This window comes from Ictidomys tridecemlineatus, chromosome 8 (genome assembly GCF_052094955.1).
Source record: "Ictidomys tridecemlineatus isolate mIctTri1 chromosome 8, mIctTri1.hap1, whole genome shotgun sequence".
NCBI lineage: Eukaryota > Metazoa > Chordata > Mammalia > Rodentia > Sciuridae > Ictidomys > Ictidomys tridecemlineatus.
Window position 1 is genome coordinate 29,313,255 of NC_135484.1, and position 18,850 is coordinate 29,332,104.

At 38.9% G+C, this 18,850-nt stretch overlaps 1 long non-coding RNA gene across 1 annotated transcript; it reads right to left on the reverse strand.

Moving 5' to 3' along the window:
• Positions 1-6,335: 6,335 nt before the first annotated feature.
• On the reverse strand, positions 6,336-18,260 carry LOC144365851 (uncharacterized). Its single transcript, XR_013424582.1, has 3 exons — positions 17,675-18,260; positions 14,469-14,581; positions 6,336-6,905 (listed from the first exon to the last, which is right to left on the reverse strand). It is a non-coding gene; the product is annotated as an uncharacterized LOC144365851 (long non-coding RNA).
• Between the last annotated feature and the right edge of the window lie 590 nt (positions 18,261-18,850).

Sequence of the window (18,850 nt, forward strand, 5' to 3'; positions counted from 1 at the left end):
TAGGAAAGATAGTAGAATGAATCAGACATTATTACCCTACGTGCATTACACAACTGGTGTAATTCTATATCATGTACAACCAGAAGAATGAGAAGTTATACTCCATTTATATATGATGTGTCAAAATGCATTCTCCTGTCATGTATAACTAGTTTGAACAAATTAAAAAAATAAAGAACAGAGGAATATTATTTTTCTTGGTTATATTCTTATTGTATTTATTTTTAGAGAAAAGGATAGAAGACTGATGAGATAGGAATTAAAGGGATGGACAATAGGCTCTTACCTTTATTATCTAGTTGGTCCTTTCTTTTTTCTTCTTCCTTTTTTATAGTGCTGGGGATTGAATCCAGGGCCTCACACATGCTAGGCAAGTGATTGCTCAGTGAACTACAGCCCCAACCATTTTAAATTTTATTTTGAGGCATGCTCTTGCTAAGTTGCCTGCACTAACCTTGAATTTGCAATCCTCCAACATAAGCCTCCCTATTAGCTGGGCCTATGTTATTCTCAATCTCACTGTGGCTAGGAATATGCTGGAATGTGGGAGAAAAAAGCTTGTGAGACACCTGTACAGTAACAACATTAGTGAGACAAGACAGTGTAGCAACAGTGGCCTTGAAAGACAAAGAGAACTCAGAATGGCACAGTCTGAGTCTGTCACACCCATACAGTGACATTTGTCTACAGTGACCTTCTTCAAGAGCAGAGGTAAATCAGGGATGGGTCTGCAGCTGGTAATACTATTCTGATTTTATATGAGTTACCATCACAATCTCAATAAACGATCTGAACTCCTTGATATTGTCCAAAGATCAGGTGGAACAGAACTTCACAGCAGGGTGGATCTGGTACAAACAGGGTCACTGGAACTTGCTGCATCAGAGGAGCAAAGTCAAAGCTGGGGAACTTTGAGATGATGGGGTGTTTCTCCCAAGTCACTGCATGTTGCATAATAGAAAGACAAGGGCAGACCTGGTGATTTTAGGCACAGCCCTCTCCGTTGCTGATTGGTTGCTTTCTTAGGATGAGCGATGCTCTGTGCAAGTTTGTACTGAGCACATTAACTATTACTGTATAAGTGAAGTGAATCATTAATGTTTTGTACCTAAGGGATATGTTGTTAGGTAATACGAACCTTGAACCTTCATCCCTTAATCTAAGTGGAGCTTTGCCTCTAGACCCACAATACTGTTATATAACTTTGCTACTTAAGCCTCTCTCTGTGTGACTGTTTTGTTGATCTGTCACCGTGGTTACCTCCTCAACTCGGACCTTACCTAAAGCTCTGTGAGGAGCACTATGGTGTTTGGTGTGTCCCTACGGTGGCTGGTAGCCTTTTTAGTCTTGGGCATTTGTGATAAGAATTATTGAATGGGGGAAAAGAAAAAGAATACAGGAGAGCAATTGAGAGAGAAAGAGGAGAGAGAGGGAGAGGGACAAAAGGAGAGAGGAAGGATGATGGGAGCCACATAACAAGCACAGAGCCAAGTGCAACTCTTGAGAGGCACCAGGAGTTTCTCTGTCAGTGGATTTGGGTAGATGAAGAGAGACAATTCTGAAAATTCCTAATGAATTCCTAGGCTCTGTGGCATACTTGCTCAGGGATTTAAGAGTATTTGGGGTTTCTTTATCTTTGGGCCATGTTTCAATTATTTCCACTTTGGTAAACATAAGTCTCTGAAAAGCAAACTAGACTTTTTTCTTCTTAAGATTTTTTTTTTTTAGGTTGTTGATGGACCTTTATTTTATTCATTTATTTATATGTGGGACTGAGAATCGAACCTAGTGCCTCACACATGTGAGGCAAGCGCTCTAACACTGAGCCACAACCCCAGCCCCCATTGCTCTAAATCCCCTCCAAAACATACCTGTGATTACTTGGAATTCCTTCACTACTTCTGGTCACAGATAGGAGACTGTCAAGCCATTGAGTATTTGGATTTAGAGTCAAGTATAGATAGGGGGTTTTTATCTGATGACTTATTTTTAAGTTTGCAAATTTACATGTAACTCTTAAATTTCCATGTGAAACATCAAAAAGCAAGGAATAAATTTCGGTGGGGTGTGTTTTACGTGAAATAGTACAGAGGATATGAAAGTGACATAGGTGAGGCGCTAAATCTACCAATCCTCCTTTACTCTTCCTCTCCCATCAAATATCTGATCTGGCTGCACAATTGTGCATCTTATAGCTATTTCCAGAGTCTCTCCTCTCTCCCTCCCATGGCAATAGTTCAGGTTCTCCAGATTGGACAGCTGCACCATGAAATAGCCATTGAATGTCCAGCCTGTGTATCACCCGTGCTAAGTGCTTAGTTAGAATTGAAAAAGATCCATGTGAGTGCCTGCTCTCTTTAAAATAATAATAATAATAATAATGTGTTCTTTTTAGACATTCATGACAGTAGAGTGTGTTAGGTAGTGCACCACGATCAAGTGGAGTTCCTCTGGGGATGCAAACAGGGTTCAACATATGGAAATCAATAAATGTAATTCATCACATTAATAGACCTAAAGATAAGAATCACATGATTATCTCAATGGGTACCTGCTTTCTTAGAGCTTTTGGTTTGTGGAGAAGACAAAGTAAACAACCAGTTACATAATAGATTATAAATTAAAAGATGACAAATGCAAACGTGTAGGAAGCCAGGGAGGAGACAAGGGTGTGCAAGGACGACTCCCTTGGGAAACTAGTGTGGGCTGAGCTTTCCAAGGTGGAGTGGAATTAACCTGGTGTACAGGGAAAGCCCAGGTACACGGAAGAACATCCCTAATAACCTTGAGGCAGGAAGGACATTTGAAAAGTTAAGAATGCTAGTGTGCTGGAAAGAGAGAGGCAGAAAGGGACCAGGCTGAGGGGAGAGGCAGGGCTGGACCCCATGAAACTTGTAAGTTGAAAAAGGTTTTTTCTTGGCTAACGTACACTCATCCTTTGGAGTTGAGTTCATGTGTGTCCTTCCTACCTCTCCACCTCCAAGCCATGTCCAGTGCTCGCGGTCCATCACTGCACAAGACGCAACATAAGGCAAGTACTGTCGATCCTCTGCGTCCTCAGTCTCCACGTCTGTGGATTCAACAAACTGCAGATGGAAAGTATTTGAAAAAACTTTTGGCTCTGCTCTGAACGTCTACAGACATTTTTTCTTGTAATTATCCCCGAAACACATCAGTGTAACAACTATTTACAAAGCATTTACATTGTGTTGGGTATTACGAGGAATCTAGAGATGATTCAAAGTATACAGAAGGATGTATATAGGTCATATGCAAATATTATACCATTTTATGTAAGGGACTTGGGCCTATACAGATCTTGGTATCTGCAGGGGGTCTTAGAATCAATCCCCCACAGATGACTTTCCATGTTTCCCCCCTGACACTTAATGGGAAGCTTGCTGTGGTCAGAAAACAAGTGTTTTTCATCTCTAGATAAGCTCATATTAGAGTTTTCCCAATAATTTCTGAGGAGAGATATTGGATGACAGTAAATACATAACTACAGTCCTGGGGGTGGGGAGGTTGAATTATGAAAGACAGAAGGTGCAATCTGTGATATCAGGGTTTAAAAAAAATTTTTTGAATTTCATTTTCAAGAAAGTGTAATACAGGTGTTTGGAACTTATTTATATTTAAGTAGATATTTATGGGTATCCAGAATCAAATGGGAAAACATTGTTTTATCATAATCATCTCCCCTCTCCAAATGCATGCATCTGATTGATAAAGGAATGAGAATCTTGAAAGTGAAGGAGGAAATTTATTTTAAATCACGTGGCTAAAAAACGGTGTATGAAATATGTTAGTTACTAGAAGACACATCAAATGAGAGCTCCTGCTGTCCCAGCTTCCACCCTGCTATTGGCTGTCACTCTAGGCTGCTTCTCCTCTTTACCTGTGGATTTCCTCTGAGTCTCACTCCTCAATCTTCCTAGCGGCCACCACTGACCATTGGAGATGTCTGTTGGCCAGACATGCATGAGTCCCCTTCAGAGAGCCTAGGGTGTCATTTATATACCTCGACAGAGCCCCTGTGGTTTCTAAGTGTATTTGAAAGTGCCCCAGTTCAAATCACAAGTCACTTCTGTACTGTCAAAAAGGAGGCCATCTTTGTCTCTGGGGACAAATTATAATCAGAGATGACTTTTCCCATCGAGGTATGCCTGTTTCTATCAGACTTTCACAAAACTACAGTGTATCAGTTTTAAACTTCCAATAATCATTTAAGATATTAAAATTATTTGGGGGCTCAGTAAATGCTTGCTAATATAGTATTCATTTTGATTATACATAGGACCCCAATTTGTTACATAGTGAATACAAATTACACTAAGAATATGGCTTTCTTGTCATAAAACAACATAAAGCTAATATTCTGGCTCTAAAAAGGCAGGTTTGTTATTAAATTTGCCAGTCTTTTTTTTTTCAAATATGTGGTTGTTACAAATATATTCTGAAAACTATATATTCTGAAAATTATGAATAATAATAATAATAACAATTATTATTATTATTTTACCCCATCATCCTTGTACATTGTGGTAGACAAAACACTGAAAATCATTCCTTTACCTCAAAACTGGACTTTTCTTATTAGTCTTTAGTTCCTCCCTCCTTTTTATTTATTTTTTTTCCTCTCTGTGAATGAGTGAAAGAATGAATAAACAGCTGAATATTCAAATGCAGTTTTATTTTCAGCAAAGTCAAATTAACAACTGAGAGGCAGGTTCTTGTCCCACAGGCACAGTGTTTTGTTTTCTAGTTACCATCCCCTTTCCCTACAGTAGAACTGGAGCTAGAGCCAAAGGCCTGCTCCGGTCTCCCACTCCTGGGAAGATTTGATGAGGAAATACACTCTGGAATAATAAGATCCCTGAAATCCTAATGTGTGGACCTGTGCCAGTTGTAGTTGGTTTTGTTGTAAAAGATCAGTCTTCTTTTCTACAAGATATAATTTCTGTCTACTAGGTCTTCATGACTTATTGTTTTAAAATTTGATATGTCAAATACACAAAGCATGTAGTGATTAACAAAATTAATTCAGTCTTCCAAAGCCTTTAAGAGTCGCTTATAATTTTATTGAGGCAACAAAATAACTGCACAATCCTTAATTATCTCTGCCCCCTGGAGAAAATCAGCAGAGAGCCTTCAAATTTCTTTTTACACAATCCTGTCTAAATCCTGTTACAATATAAATACTAATAAGGAAAGAAATACAAAGGAAGGGTGACTACAGAGGGAGACAGAGGAAGAAAACACACTAAGTGGATTCTCTACAAACAAGGTCGTCAGTTCTAGCACCATTCTGGGGGAGGGTAGCATGTTTATTTGGTGTGTGTTAACTCCTTGATTTTGCATAAATATTAAAAAGTCTATGCCTTCCGAGGTTAACGTGGGTACAGAATGACTTTATAAGAAGACAGTTCATTGATGACTAAAGATCTGAACTGGCTTAGTCCAAATTTCTGATTGAGATATCCTGGTGAAGAGTGTTCAGTATGTTTTGGTCCTGGCAGTCTTCATCCCAGGAAGTATATCTTACCTCTGGCTCCCACTTTTTGTTCCTGTCCTTGTCCTATCATAGAAGAACTGATCTAAATATTTTCTTAGTTATAAAATAAATTGATTTTTCAAGGATTGCAATGAATTGAGATAAATCTGCCAGTGGACCGTGTGTATCTTGCACTTTGATATTGTGCTAACCTGGTCATTTGAATATGCAAGACAGGCGGCCTGTCTCTTTGCTACCGTAAAAAATAGAAGTGAAAATACAGGGGAAGAGCTAGGTGATACAATCACTTCATCTAAGCCAAAATGTTGTCTGAAAGAGAGCTGGTTATATGTGGGCCCTTAACAGGGTTGTCTCTTTGTATAAAGTTAAATAAAAATAATTTTTCATTTTCAGTACTATATAAAACAGTATGTGTGCAGCTAGATAAATTTGCAAAGGATGACTTTTTCTGCTTGATTGACTTTAAATTTATTTCACATATAGGATAAGGTATGTCCTGATTTGTTCCTTTGGAAAACATGTTGAAGGGATGCAAAAAATGGCAGTCAACTTTCTTTCTGTGAACAGATTGCTGTGCTATTATATGTAGATGCCCCAAGGCTGAAGTTTCTTTAAAAATTTATTTTTAGACTGCTTGAATCCCCAACCTCCCACCATCCCCCATATGGCAAATTCTCATGGTGCTATTTCAAAGGAAATCCATGATTGGGATGTGATGAAAGGAAAGTAACATACAAAGACAAGAAAAATAAAATTTATTTTAAGGGATCTTTATTTGCTCAGGAAAGTTATTTAAATATAAACATAAGTAACATATTAACCTATTTTTCTTTCAGTCAAAATTAAGTATTGGTCTCTTTGCAGTACTATACTTTCTTAAACCTACATTAATTTTGCTGGTTATCATAGTTTGATGTGAAATATTGTGAGTGTATATGTCTTTTTAGTTCACTTTAGAGTGATTGCTTGGGAAGCAGGAACCATGTTTTAGTGTTTCAAGTCCTAGGAGGCTCAGCCTATGAATAAAGTAGATGGTCAGTTATTACCTAGTTTTGAATACAACATTCTGGACATTTGGAGAAATCCACTTGCTAGTAGGATAGCTTCATTTCATTTTATTTCACTGTGAAGGTCTACTTTCAGGAGATTAAGATCTTCATCTTTTGTATTTTGAAAGATTTTTAAGTTCATAGTACAAATGCAAGAGCATCGTTGCAGTGGTCCTTCCATAGACCTGAGGTAGAGTGGGTGTCATGGAGACCTTGATTTCTCATCTAAGCTCAGGAGCTGATGCTCATCTCACCAGACTTGCGGGGTCGGTCCTCAGTGTCTGGGCTCTGCAGCGACCACCATCTCAGTGTCTGGAGGAGGGAGCAGCCTAAACACCTAGCTGCAGTGACATAGCAAAAAAGAGGACATTCAGCCAATGTATGTTATTATTATTATCAGCACTGCAAATCTATCATTGTCATTTAGGATGAAGCCATTGTGAATGTCCCTAGACTGACTAGTTCATGAAAAGGATGGATAAAATACTACCTGGTGAACAAACAACCTCATAAGATGAACCGTCTTTAAGAAGCGATGTCTGGGAAATTACACCATCTTTCAGAGAGTGTCGACAGTAATTTCAAGCATGAGGACGCCTGGGGCCAGACATCAGGAGTAGGTGTTGTAAACTGTAAAAAACACAGCCCTATCCAGAGATCACACTCGGCATCCCTTGTGCACAGAGCCCAAGGAGAGAGAGATTTCTGAGCCAGATTTTTCTTGACTCTGCACAGAGCATGCTATGGGATGCTTTGGTATTTTAGTTTCTCATGTTTATTCTGCTTTTCTATTCCCCAAACAGTAGTCTCTGGAACCACTGAGGCCGTGCACTTACCCCACTATGCTGTGACATCTCCTAGGGAGCTCTAGAAAACAAATGTATGATGTCTGAGCTCTCCCCAAGAGGCTCTGATTCCTGGGTCTGGGATGGGGCCTGGGCATCCATATATATTTTATGAAAGAGAGTCAGATGATTTTAGTAGTGCAGAGGGACCCAGGGTTGAGAAATGCCTTGCAAAGTATTAAGAGGAGGAGTACAAGTTAAAGCAGCAGAACAGCTGACCAGGGCCCCGGACCTGGCAGCTGCAGTGACGTGGCAGTAACTGCAACAGCAACAGGGCAATGACAGAGTAGCCAACTGGGCAGAGAGGATGCCCAGAAAAAAGATATCTTGCTGATAGCTGGCCCCAGCCAGGAGCACAGAATCATTCCTCAGGAGGTTCACACTCATTTGTTCTGTGAGTGCCACGTACCCAGCACGGTGCTGAGATAGGACAGACAGAAGAAGACGAGACCTCGCCTCTGCATTTGAGTAGGAGAAACTGACAATACAGGAGCAAGATGGAAACATGAACACAGAACAAGGGACACATGGGAGACAGTGCTCATTCCACATGAGGTGGGAGCTGTGTGATAGGAAAGAAAACATATTTCTAAGTCCAGCAGGTGCCTGGGGTGGGGTGGGTGGGGCCTAGACGATGGTAATGGCCGTGGGAATTAGTGTGGAGGCAGAACAGCTGGCGTGTTCTGAGAACTCTCAGTGCATAGTGGGTCAGGATCACGCAGTAGGTCCCCTCAGCTATCCCTAGTATACAATGGGGACACAGGAGAGGAGCTCAGGAAGGGAGTCCTGTGATCTGTCCTCCCCCCCCCCCAGAGAAATTGCTCTGGGCTCAGGGTGGATAATGCATTGGGAGGGAACACTATGACAGGGACAGGACCAGGTGAGAGAATGTGAGTGTCTGAACAAGAGCAGGGCAGGTGGGGTGAGAGGAGGTGGCTGGTCTGTGAGATGTGGAGCATATTTCTTCCCCAATTTCATTGGGCTCCTCACATTGACCCAGTGGCCCTAGTGCCTGTGAGTTCAATTAAACCAAGAAGCAAGGAGGGGCAAAAGATTAGTCTCTGTTTAGTGATCTTTGTGTTCATGAGTCAAACACTGAAAAATGTGCATATGACACAATTCCTACTCCTCAGGAATTTACACTCCAGGATATTGTAATAGATCACATCCCCCAAATGCATAGTCATGTTCAATAAAGAATACTCTCCCCTCCCTTTGAAAGGCAAGCCTGGATTGGACCCAAAATGTAGGATGGAGTTGGTTAGAATTAGATATTTCCTGAAAAAAATCCATCAGGATATGTCAAGTGGTGAATCGATTTTTCTGCTCTACACTTTAAATACAGGGGGACATTCAAATGGGGTAGAAAGGAAGGGACTGGGGAGCTTGCAGCTAGAAGGGCTTTGCAAGGAACCCACTCCTAGTGGTCTTCCTCCCACTCTCAGGATCTCTCCAGGAACCGTGGTTCCAGGTTCCTGGACATCTAATCCCCAGTCCCTGGCAGAGAGAGGCACCTCCGGCCCCAGGGCAGCATCCACAGGCTTCTCTGGCCAGTCTCCTGCTATTGGTATCTGGTTATTTGTAAAATCCCAAACCCTTCCAGAGCTCCTTGCTCCCTGTCACCCTGCCAACAGTAGTCACACTTTAAGAATCTTCTTGGGATTCAAAACATTGTCAAGTGCAAAGAAAACTATGCCTTGGACCTCTGAGCTCCTTGCTTCCTTTCTAGGGGAAGTATCAGTCAAGGTTCCACTGTTGGATGTCACTTCAGGAAAATATATCAATTTCCCAGAAGAAGAGCCTGCCAAAAAAAAAAAAAAAAAAAAAAAATCTTGGAGGGTGTAGAGAATCTGTCTCATTTAGCAAGATAAAAGCCAGTCTGCTAAGTGAAAAATAGCACTTTCAGGGGACTAGAAGGGACAGCTCTGGAATTGTTAATGACTGAGAAAGGAGGAATTATCCTGGTGATGCTTGTCTCTTGATGATGGGGGACAAGTGACAATGACAAAGCATCATCACAGACCTGGGAAGCCTAAGACAGACACCAATTACTGCAGTCTCGGTTTCTGGGCTTGTCAGTATGGCACCTATAAGCTCATAGCATCCTTTAGATCCTCACAGAATATAGAGTTGGAAATGGCAAATATTTTATTAAAAAATAAAGTTCTTAAATAAGTTGTTAAATTTTAACTTGATAACTTTTAGGAATTTGCTGTCCTCTTTGAAAACCAGAAAGTCAGGCAGAAGAGAGATGTGATTCTAATATAGCTTTACTTTGCCAACAATGTTACTTCTCTTTAAGGAGAGGGGCAGATTGCATTGTGTACTTGATTCCTGACCGCTGTCTCTGAGCAGAGCATTCAAATTCTCAGACTCTATTTATGAAATTGTTGGAAACTTTCATAACCCACTCCTCAGTTAACTAGATGGGTTCTTCTCTTATTGTCACACCTAAATTCAATTCTAATGAAGAAATGAATGTAGCAATTCTCTCATTTGTATGATTTCTAAAGCTTATGATTTGATCTCCCTTGCAATAGAAAATATAGTTCAAGAGGAAGAAGTTGAAACAAGATTAAGAGGAACATAATATAGACTTCCTGTGTTCACATACAGGGAGAGCTGAGGCACGTATGACCTCTAAGGATGACTTGCTCTCCTTTGCAATGTGACTGATCAGTGGCAGTTCTGTCTTTGGTTTCCAAGCATTTTGCATCCACGTGATAATTCTGGAATCTTGAAGAAATATATATATTTACTATGGCCAGGAGAGTTAAAGAATATAAATACACCTAAGCTATGTACACTCATGGTTAAAAAATGAGTTAATTCTTTGTAATATTTTTATGATAGGCAAACTGGAAACAACTTAGTTAAAATAGTTAATAAATGATGATACATTCATTCAATCAAATGTAATGTACTATTTAGAAATTGAGGAAGTTAGAAGTATTAACTTTAAAAAAATGTCCACATTATAGGGAATGAGGATTATAACAGAATCATATGTAAGTCATAATTCAATTTTAATAAAAACAACTCAATCTCCCTTTATATAGTATGTAAGAACATATATAAACACATACATATCTAACAAGGAGTGGCCGTGTGGTATGTACACATATTTGGGGAAGGGTAAATAACTGTGAGAATAGAAAGTAAGAAGGCAGGGGTTACATAGTTTCCCCTTCCATCTCTCTATGTATCTATCTGATATATACACATATACACATCTTTCTGTATATAAAACAATAGACATCTAATATTTTGTAATAAAAAATGTTGCCAACCCAGTGGATGGATTTCATCAAAATAAATGTATTATATTTTTAAACCACTATCAAGTTAAGACATTTTGCTTAAGGCTACTATTGAAATGTGGATGTGTCTGAGCCAGGGCCAGAGAGCCTGATAATGATGATATGATGTTTTTAAGGCCTTTTCAGAGCTCCAACTGATTTTATTCACTTAGTGGAATGTACTTCAGTATTCTTCCTGAGTAATCCAGAGACTAAAATTGTGTATTTCAGCACCCCAGAAGAACAGTCATTAGAATTTACAGACTACGGCTTTCTAAGCATGTTTTCATTGCCTAGTGTAAATATTTTGACAATAACTTAGGTGCATTCATAACATTTTGCATAACAAAAAAAATAACAGGTGCAGCAAATAGGGAAGCAAGTTTCTTGAGGATACATTCTTAATTGCACATGCCTTGACTCTTCTAAAGGTATCATCATTGTTAGTATTTCTATTGTGGTGTAATTGGTTGCTATGGATAACATATGGCAATGAGAACCTTCTTTTGGTATAAAATAAGAACTGTATCCAGATACATTCAGGAAGCCCTCAAGAATTACTCTATTCAAAATCTCACTATCATATCCCCTGGGTTGATGCAGTCCCCAGAGCTCTGTTAAGCACATGTTATTAGTGGCCAGGTAAAGGTTAGGCGTATTATGGAAAACAAGAACTCACATTTGCTGATGTAGTTATCACAGGCAGTGCTAACAAGCATTTGAATCCACCACTTACTCTCAGAGTATGTGACAGAGATGTGCTGAAAGTGAGCAATTGCTAACTTGAAAGGACACATCTCCTTGCCGTCTGTCTGTCAGGACAAGAGAGCTCAACAAACTCTTTTTTTCAAGTAGATGGGTTCCCCCCGCCCCTTTTAATGAACATATTGGGAAATACTGTCTAAAGTGAACTTGTGCTTAGAAGAGAAAACTATAAAATGACTTCCCTATCATGATAAAGTCATTTGGAAATCAAGGAAAGTGGATTGTTCCACCACCCCCAGAATTTTCAGAGATACAATTTCTGTTTGATTATGTAAAACAAACCATAATATTTTATGTTAATTTTTATCATGTGAAGTCAGCTGTAAAATAAAACTTAAAGAATAACCTAGGCTAATACAAAAAGATACAATCTGAAGTGCATTTCATCTGTTTTGGCATTGAAATTTTTGACAGGAAGAAAAAAGCAAGTCTCTATCATTAAATGAAATAAAAGCCTTTGGTAAATTAGTTCAGTAGTACTTATGTGATCTCCTGCAGGGAAAACAATCAAGCCAAGTTAATTCATTGAACATAAAGTAAATATATTGTTTTCCACCCAATTTTGAGGTTACTAGCTTTGGAATATTCATTGAACATAGTTTTATTAAAAAAAAAAAAAAAAGAAATTGCAGTTTTCTTTTGCAGGCTTTCCTTTTTCCGTGCTGGGGATCACACCCAAGGCCTTTGCAGGCTACAATGTGACTTTCTGATTGGATACAGGCTTATGGGTCTGTCTTTCTCTCTCTCTTCCTCCTTCTTCTTCTGGTTTTAAGTCACTTCATCTCAGTCACCCAAAATAACCTTTACAAACACCAATTACAAAAACAAACACTTAAAAAAAAACAATCTTTATAATCTTTACAAACACCAATCTGAAATCTTTGCATGAATCCAAGTGGAAGGCTGACACTTTAAAAATACTTACTGATTGAATCTTTATCTTGTACAGGATGGTGCAGGGTGTTTTGCTTATTCATTTAATTCTCTTTTAAGACAGATAGGATTTTATACTTTATGAGTTCAGTTACTAGGTTTGTAGACTCTTGGTCCTTACAAGTGTTTAATGAAATTTAACAGTAAACATATTTTACTACAGAAGATATTCAATATAATCTCTCCTGTTGAGATATGAGTCCTTACCTCTGACTTAGAATGCTATTGCTCTTCAGCATTCCCCTATTATTGATGAAAGAAAAGTAATGGACCCTCAAAAAGATTAAATGACAGGTGATAGATAGATCAATGACTGATGGAGGACACCCAGTACTACATGTATAGTAAGAGGTCAATACTTATTGAACAGATGAAAAAAAGTATTCAAAGTTTGGATTTTAGTCCTGAAAAGTGTGCACACAATCATACTAGGCTTAGAAAGGTCAAAAGAGAGATCAGATTTCTACTTCTGGGAACTAGTTTAGGGGAGTTAAACTATTTCTTCAGAAAGAGAAATAGCCCACTACTCTGACTTGAGGTGATAGCTAACTGAACTTGAACAATTCGCAGAAACCTGCAGCAGGAATTGAGTTGTCTTGGATTCTGGCATTCAGGATGTGACTCAGGGGGAAAAAATTATCCATAAATTCTGTATTGTTACATGTGTGGCCATGGAGCATTAGAAGTTTGATTCTATTTGTCAGTTTTTATAATAACTATTTCTAGGAATACAGACGTGTATTAATTCAAGTAGAAGTACTTGGAAAGGCAGAGTTAAATACTTGTGCCCAATTAAAATTCTTTCAGGAAATAAATTTGAACTCCCTTTTTGGCTCATCAATTCTGTGGTTACAGAATTGAATGTTTCAGAGGCTGACTCATTATGTGTTCTTCAGAGTTTGTAATATGTATTGCCTCTTAGCATTTTGAAAAAGTGACCACTCTTGTTTTGGTCAGTGGAATCCTTGAACCCTTAACTGTGTGCTAGTTGGTTATCACAGGGGGTTCAGGGTACAATGATGGGTAAGAGGGTAAGAAACCCTTTGCCTACAAGAGCTGACCCATTTTCAGGGTTTCTATTGATGAACTACATTAGTGTAAGATAAGCAAAATACTATGTTCTAGGAAAGTGAGGGGTTTACAAAATGTGTTTGATGTAGACATATTTCCCAAGGTATTGAATATCAAAAGTAGAAGGCAGACTTCTGAACACAATATAAACAGAGATACAAGAGAAGTAAAATTGCATGATGGAGAGAGAAAATAATTCATCTTAAGTTTTTAGGGATTTTTAAATTTCCAAATGTAGAATTCCCTTCCTTGTCTTACATATGTAAAGATTTTTGAATATACGTGTTTTAAAAAATATTCTTTTAATGCATTTCTTACTGGCAAGAAAATAAGAGACTACTTTGAAGACCAGGAAAAGCATGTGTAGTAGGTGTATAAATTGACTTTTGTGGTGTTATTTTCACAAAACTTACATTTTTTTGTAATATACCTGAATATTTCTAAAAATTTGTGATATTAGCCCTTAAAAAAGATCTGAAATTGTTTTTAATGACTGATAGCATATCTATCACACTTTTTACTACATTGCAATTAAATTAGATAACTGAAAATGTTCTAAGCATTCAGAAAATTTAAAATACATTTCCAAATCAAAGAAGAATTAAGAGAAATTACTAGAAATAATGACAAAAATGCTTAATCAAACCTTGTGGGATATAGCTAAGACTGTGTAAATAGATCGATTTATAGCCTCAGATTCTTATGTTTAAAAAGAAGAAAAGATAACAAATGAGCTAAATGTTCAATTTCAAAAGTAAGGGAGGAAACTCATTGAATGGCACATTGCTTACATAGATGCCACAAAAACTCAAGCCCTTTGGTTTGAGTTGGTGAATGGACTTCCCTGCAAGCTTCTGTTGTGGGCAGAACATCACTTCTGAGAGCTTTGCTCTTACGCGCTCTGCTTGCTCTTACTTCTATGACAGGGCTGTTGAGTATCCACTTTAAACATGTATCAAGGCCACACAGCAGCCAGACTGGTGCCACTTACCTGTCATCTCAGCTGCTTGGAGGCTCAGGCGGGAGGATCGTGTGTTCAAAGCCAGCATCAGTAACTCAGGGAGGTCCTAAGCAACTTAGCAAGACATTGTCTCTAAATAAGACCTAAAAAAAAAAAAAAAAAAAAAAGGGTTGGGGATGTGACTCAGTGATTAAGTGTCCCTAGGTTGTATCCCCAGAACTGATTAAAAAAACAAAACAACAAAAACAAACAAATAAAAAACTCCAACAAACCCACAACAGTTCCCAGGAGCAACAGTGATTTAGTGGAAAGGAAGGGCTCTTCCCAGACACTGTTGACAAAGATACATCAGGATCATTCTTGGCACTTACAAACCAGAAATGTTCAGACCCTATCCCTAGAATTGTGATTAGCAGGTCAGAGAAGGCCCATTTTTCTTGTAATATTGTAATATTGATGTTCACCTGAATTGAACAATCAATTCATTCTGCTTTCACTCAACATTTTCCCACATCCTGACCCAGGCAGCCCTGGGCTAGTGCATGTTAGGGGATAATGACAAGAAAAATGTCTGTACACACGTGCTCCATCTAGATTAAGGGATGAAGGGTAAAGGTTCATGTTACCTAACAACATGTCCCTTAGATACAAAACACTAGTGATTCACTTATAAGTAAAGTATGTAACCCTTATCTATTATTATTATTATTATTATTATTTTGTGTGGTGCTGGGGATTGTGCATACTAGACAAGCACTCTAACAACTGAGCTCTACCCCAGCCCTCAATTAATTTAAAATATACAAACAATGCCCACTCTTTCATCCAAAAATGGCCCATGATCCAGGAAATGTTCTACATTAGTAAATAGAAACACAGGATTTGAAATTAGCAAAGTTCCTCATTCTTAGAAGCTTAAATTTTCAGAGGGAGAAAGAAAATTAACAAGGGAACACATCTAAAAATTACAGAAAGTAATAAGTGCTCTTATTATATAAAGAGAAAATAATTAGGATGATGTGACAAAATAATGGGACAGGAGGCTTTAGACAGGTGCCCAGGGACAGCAATGCTAAACAGGGGACATCAGAATGGAGGTTTTGAGGGTCAAAGAGAGCCGGTCATGCTCATAACAGAGGTGGATATTTTCCAGGCAAGAGGTATAGCCAAAGCTTTGCCATAGCAAAGAACTCAGCTTGCCCGAGGTTAGTGTGTGTGGAGCATATGTGTGAGGGACACTGCAGAGGTGGATGCCCAGGGACTTTGTGTTCAGATAAGGACTTTATTTAAGCACAGTAGAAAACCATTGGAAGCTTGTAAGTGGGAAAGGGTGAGGTTACATCAAGGACATTATGTTTTCACAGATGACTTGGACTAATATATGGAGACTGACTGTTAGGGGGGTAACAGCAGAGGTGAGAAAATTAGCAGGAGGCTACTGCCATGGCCTTGGATGTGGCTGGTAGCCGAGGGCATGGTGAGAAACAGGCCCTGTTAGAGTATCTTTGGAGGTAAAAGCAGCATATTTGTGGCAGAGTCATGGGTTCAGATTGGCTATGTGACAGTTGTAGATAAGACCACTGCGTCAAAAGCCACAGTGGCATTTCCTTCCTGTGAGGGTAAATTGCAAGAATGATAATTCATCTCACAGGTTCAAACTGCAAGTTCTCACTTGTCTTTTAAGACCATTAGAATAGCTATCACATCTACCTTGTTGTCTCTTATGGGTGAGACAGTGTTCCTGCCCAGGGATCAGTTTCCAGATACTGAACTCCATGTTCCAGGAACATTTATTGCTCACAAGAATATCCCTCTACGTCAGAGGTAGAGTGAGTCTGCACTGCATGAGCCCTGAGGCATCTGCCTTGGGTGTGGGGCGGCTCCTCCACGGGTATCCTTGGAAGGTGTGAGTTCCACCCTGCACAGAGGCAGCACCAGGAGTCCTCACCTTACCTAAACTTTTGGGACCTACCACACTCATAAGGCTCCAGAGCCAACCCACCTCTCAGAGGTTTGTTCTGAACCAGAGTCATTCAGAGTCCAGGTTGGAGTCCTGCCTCTCCACTAGTCCTCTACGTGGCTGGAGTCTTTTTGAACTCCTGCTCAGTCTCCAGAGAATCAAGGACTTTGGACTACCTAGAGGACAGGGTCAGGGGAAGGAGTGTAACCTTAACACTGGGATGACTGTGAGCCCAAGCTGGAATGGAGACCACATATGTCTCACTTCCCCATTTCCTGCCTGGAAAAATGGTGAAATATTGGACGGAACCACAATTCTTACACAGGGTGTATGTATATGACCTAGTAGAAAATTCTTAATGGAAGAAAATGTAAACAAACCAGTGTGTGAGTCAAGTGACATACCTATTACCCGCAGCAATAAAAAAAAAAAGTATTTTATATGCATCTTATTTTCAGGTTATGTGGATCCTCCCAAGAGTATGACCAAAATTCTTTAACTGCAAAAACCTTTTATATTGTACTTGGACCTTTATGTTTATGACACTATGCAAGGGGTCAAGAATAAATTTAGAAGCAATTTGAAAACATGAGAACTATAACCATATATTTGACAGCTTAAAAATATCACACCATAATGTGGATATAAATGTGGTGAGAATGTTAAATATCATGTAAAGAACTTATTTAGGCTCTTTTAAAAAGTGACTCTCAGAACAATGCATAAAGTGTGAGTCATGTACTTGAAAAGTAAAAATTAAAAAAAAAATCAGTGTTTCACTGCATCTAACAAGCCATCAAATGTAAGCTATAGCCCAATTTCAGAAATATGTGAAAACTTAGGCATTTTAAATTCAATAAACAGTTTTATAAATGGCTTTTATAAATGCTTTTAGACACAAAAAGTGTCAAAACAATATATTTTAAAATGTTAAGAGAGAAATGTACTTTACAATGTTAACAAGACACCTCTAGGAGCAGGATGTGGGATAGGACAGATAAAGGTGCCCTACACATTTTTATTCTATATGCTTTTTTATTATTCAAATTTTTTACAGTGAGGATGTATTCGGGTAATTTTTTTTTGTTTGTGTGTGTGTAAATGATGCTGGTTCATATGGATAATGTTACTTGTAGATTCAGAAGCTTCGTTAATAAAAAAAATTGTTTATGGAACAAATAGCATCATGGATCCTCATGTTATCAAGCATCACAAACACATAATTCATGGAAGGTCAAAGCAATTTTCTGTTTATGCTGCCACTGCACATTCCTACCTGCTGTGAAATAAACCCAACCTCTCTGCCGGGTTCTGTTGATTCAGCTTGGCCATCTGGAGCAATCCAGCATGAACAGTCTCAATGGAATAATGCTGCTTTTTGGTCAAGGTCTCTGTCGGCAGCAAAGTCTGTGGTATATGGTGTTAATTACATTCTTTTCATAAAATAGCAAATCTTTAAGTATGGAGCTGGGTGGAAATGGTTGAGCACAAGTGGCAGCCAAGATTCAGGATAAAGACAATTCCCTTGGAGTTCATCTGGCATCTCACTTGTGAGAGGAGAGAATCCGGATTCAGGTCAGCAGGCAAAAGGTTTGTGGGCAAGAAAGGACACCAGGCGAGGGAGCCTGGGAAGTCCAGGAAGTGGTCAGCCTTATTATTCATGAGTCCTGTTGCTTCTGAGAACATTCTGTACCATGTGCACAGTTGGCTTAGTACAAATTCCAAAGTCATTTTTTTTTATCACTCAGAATCTCATTTTCAGAGTAGGCAGATAAGTTGATAGTTAAACATTTGTAAACCAATACATTCCAACCAAATCCACCCATTGGCCACGTGGCCAAAGGACATCATGGTGCTTTAGAGTCAAATTAGAAAGCTGCATTCTCAAGTCCAGATGGAAAAAAATATTCATTCAGTTATTCATTCATTTCTTTCTTTGTTGAAGAACTTGTTGAGTGCCCACGGTGAGCTGGGAATACACACTATTAATAATAGAAAGGCCAGTTTCTGCCTTTACAGGGTTTACATTTTGGTGGAGGTAACAGATAATGAACAAAGAAAAAAAGCAGTGTGGATTGTGACAATGTTACAAAGGAAACAGGGTGACATGAAAGAAAGTGGGAAGAAACTGAGGAGTGGGGATTCTTCATATGGTTTAGGGGAGAGCAAGGCTTCTCTGGGGAGGTGACAGAAGTACAGATCCTACTGAAAGAGCCTCATCTAGACGTCAGGAGGCCTGGTAATAGGTAGGCTCTGTTCTCGCTTGCACGTGGCTTCTGTCTCTGAGGATCTCCTACCCTCTCTGATCTCTTTCCCCACCTGATATTTACCAATAAACTGAAGAACAACTTTTAGGTGCATGTATCTTGAAAACTTTAAAGAATCATGCAATATTACTCCATCTGATCTTTGTAATAACTATTCTAAGTAGGTGAGATAAGGTTTGAAACTA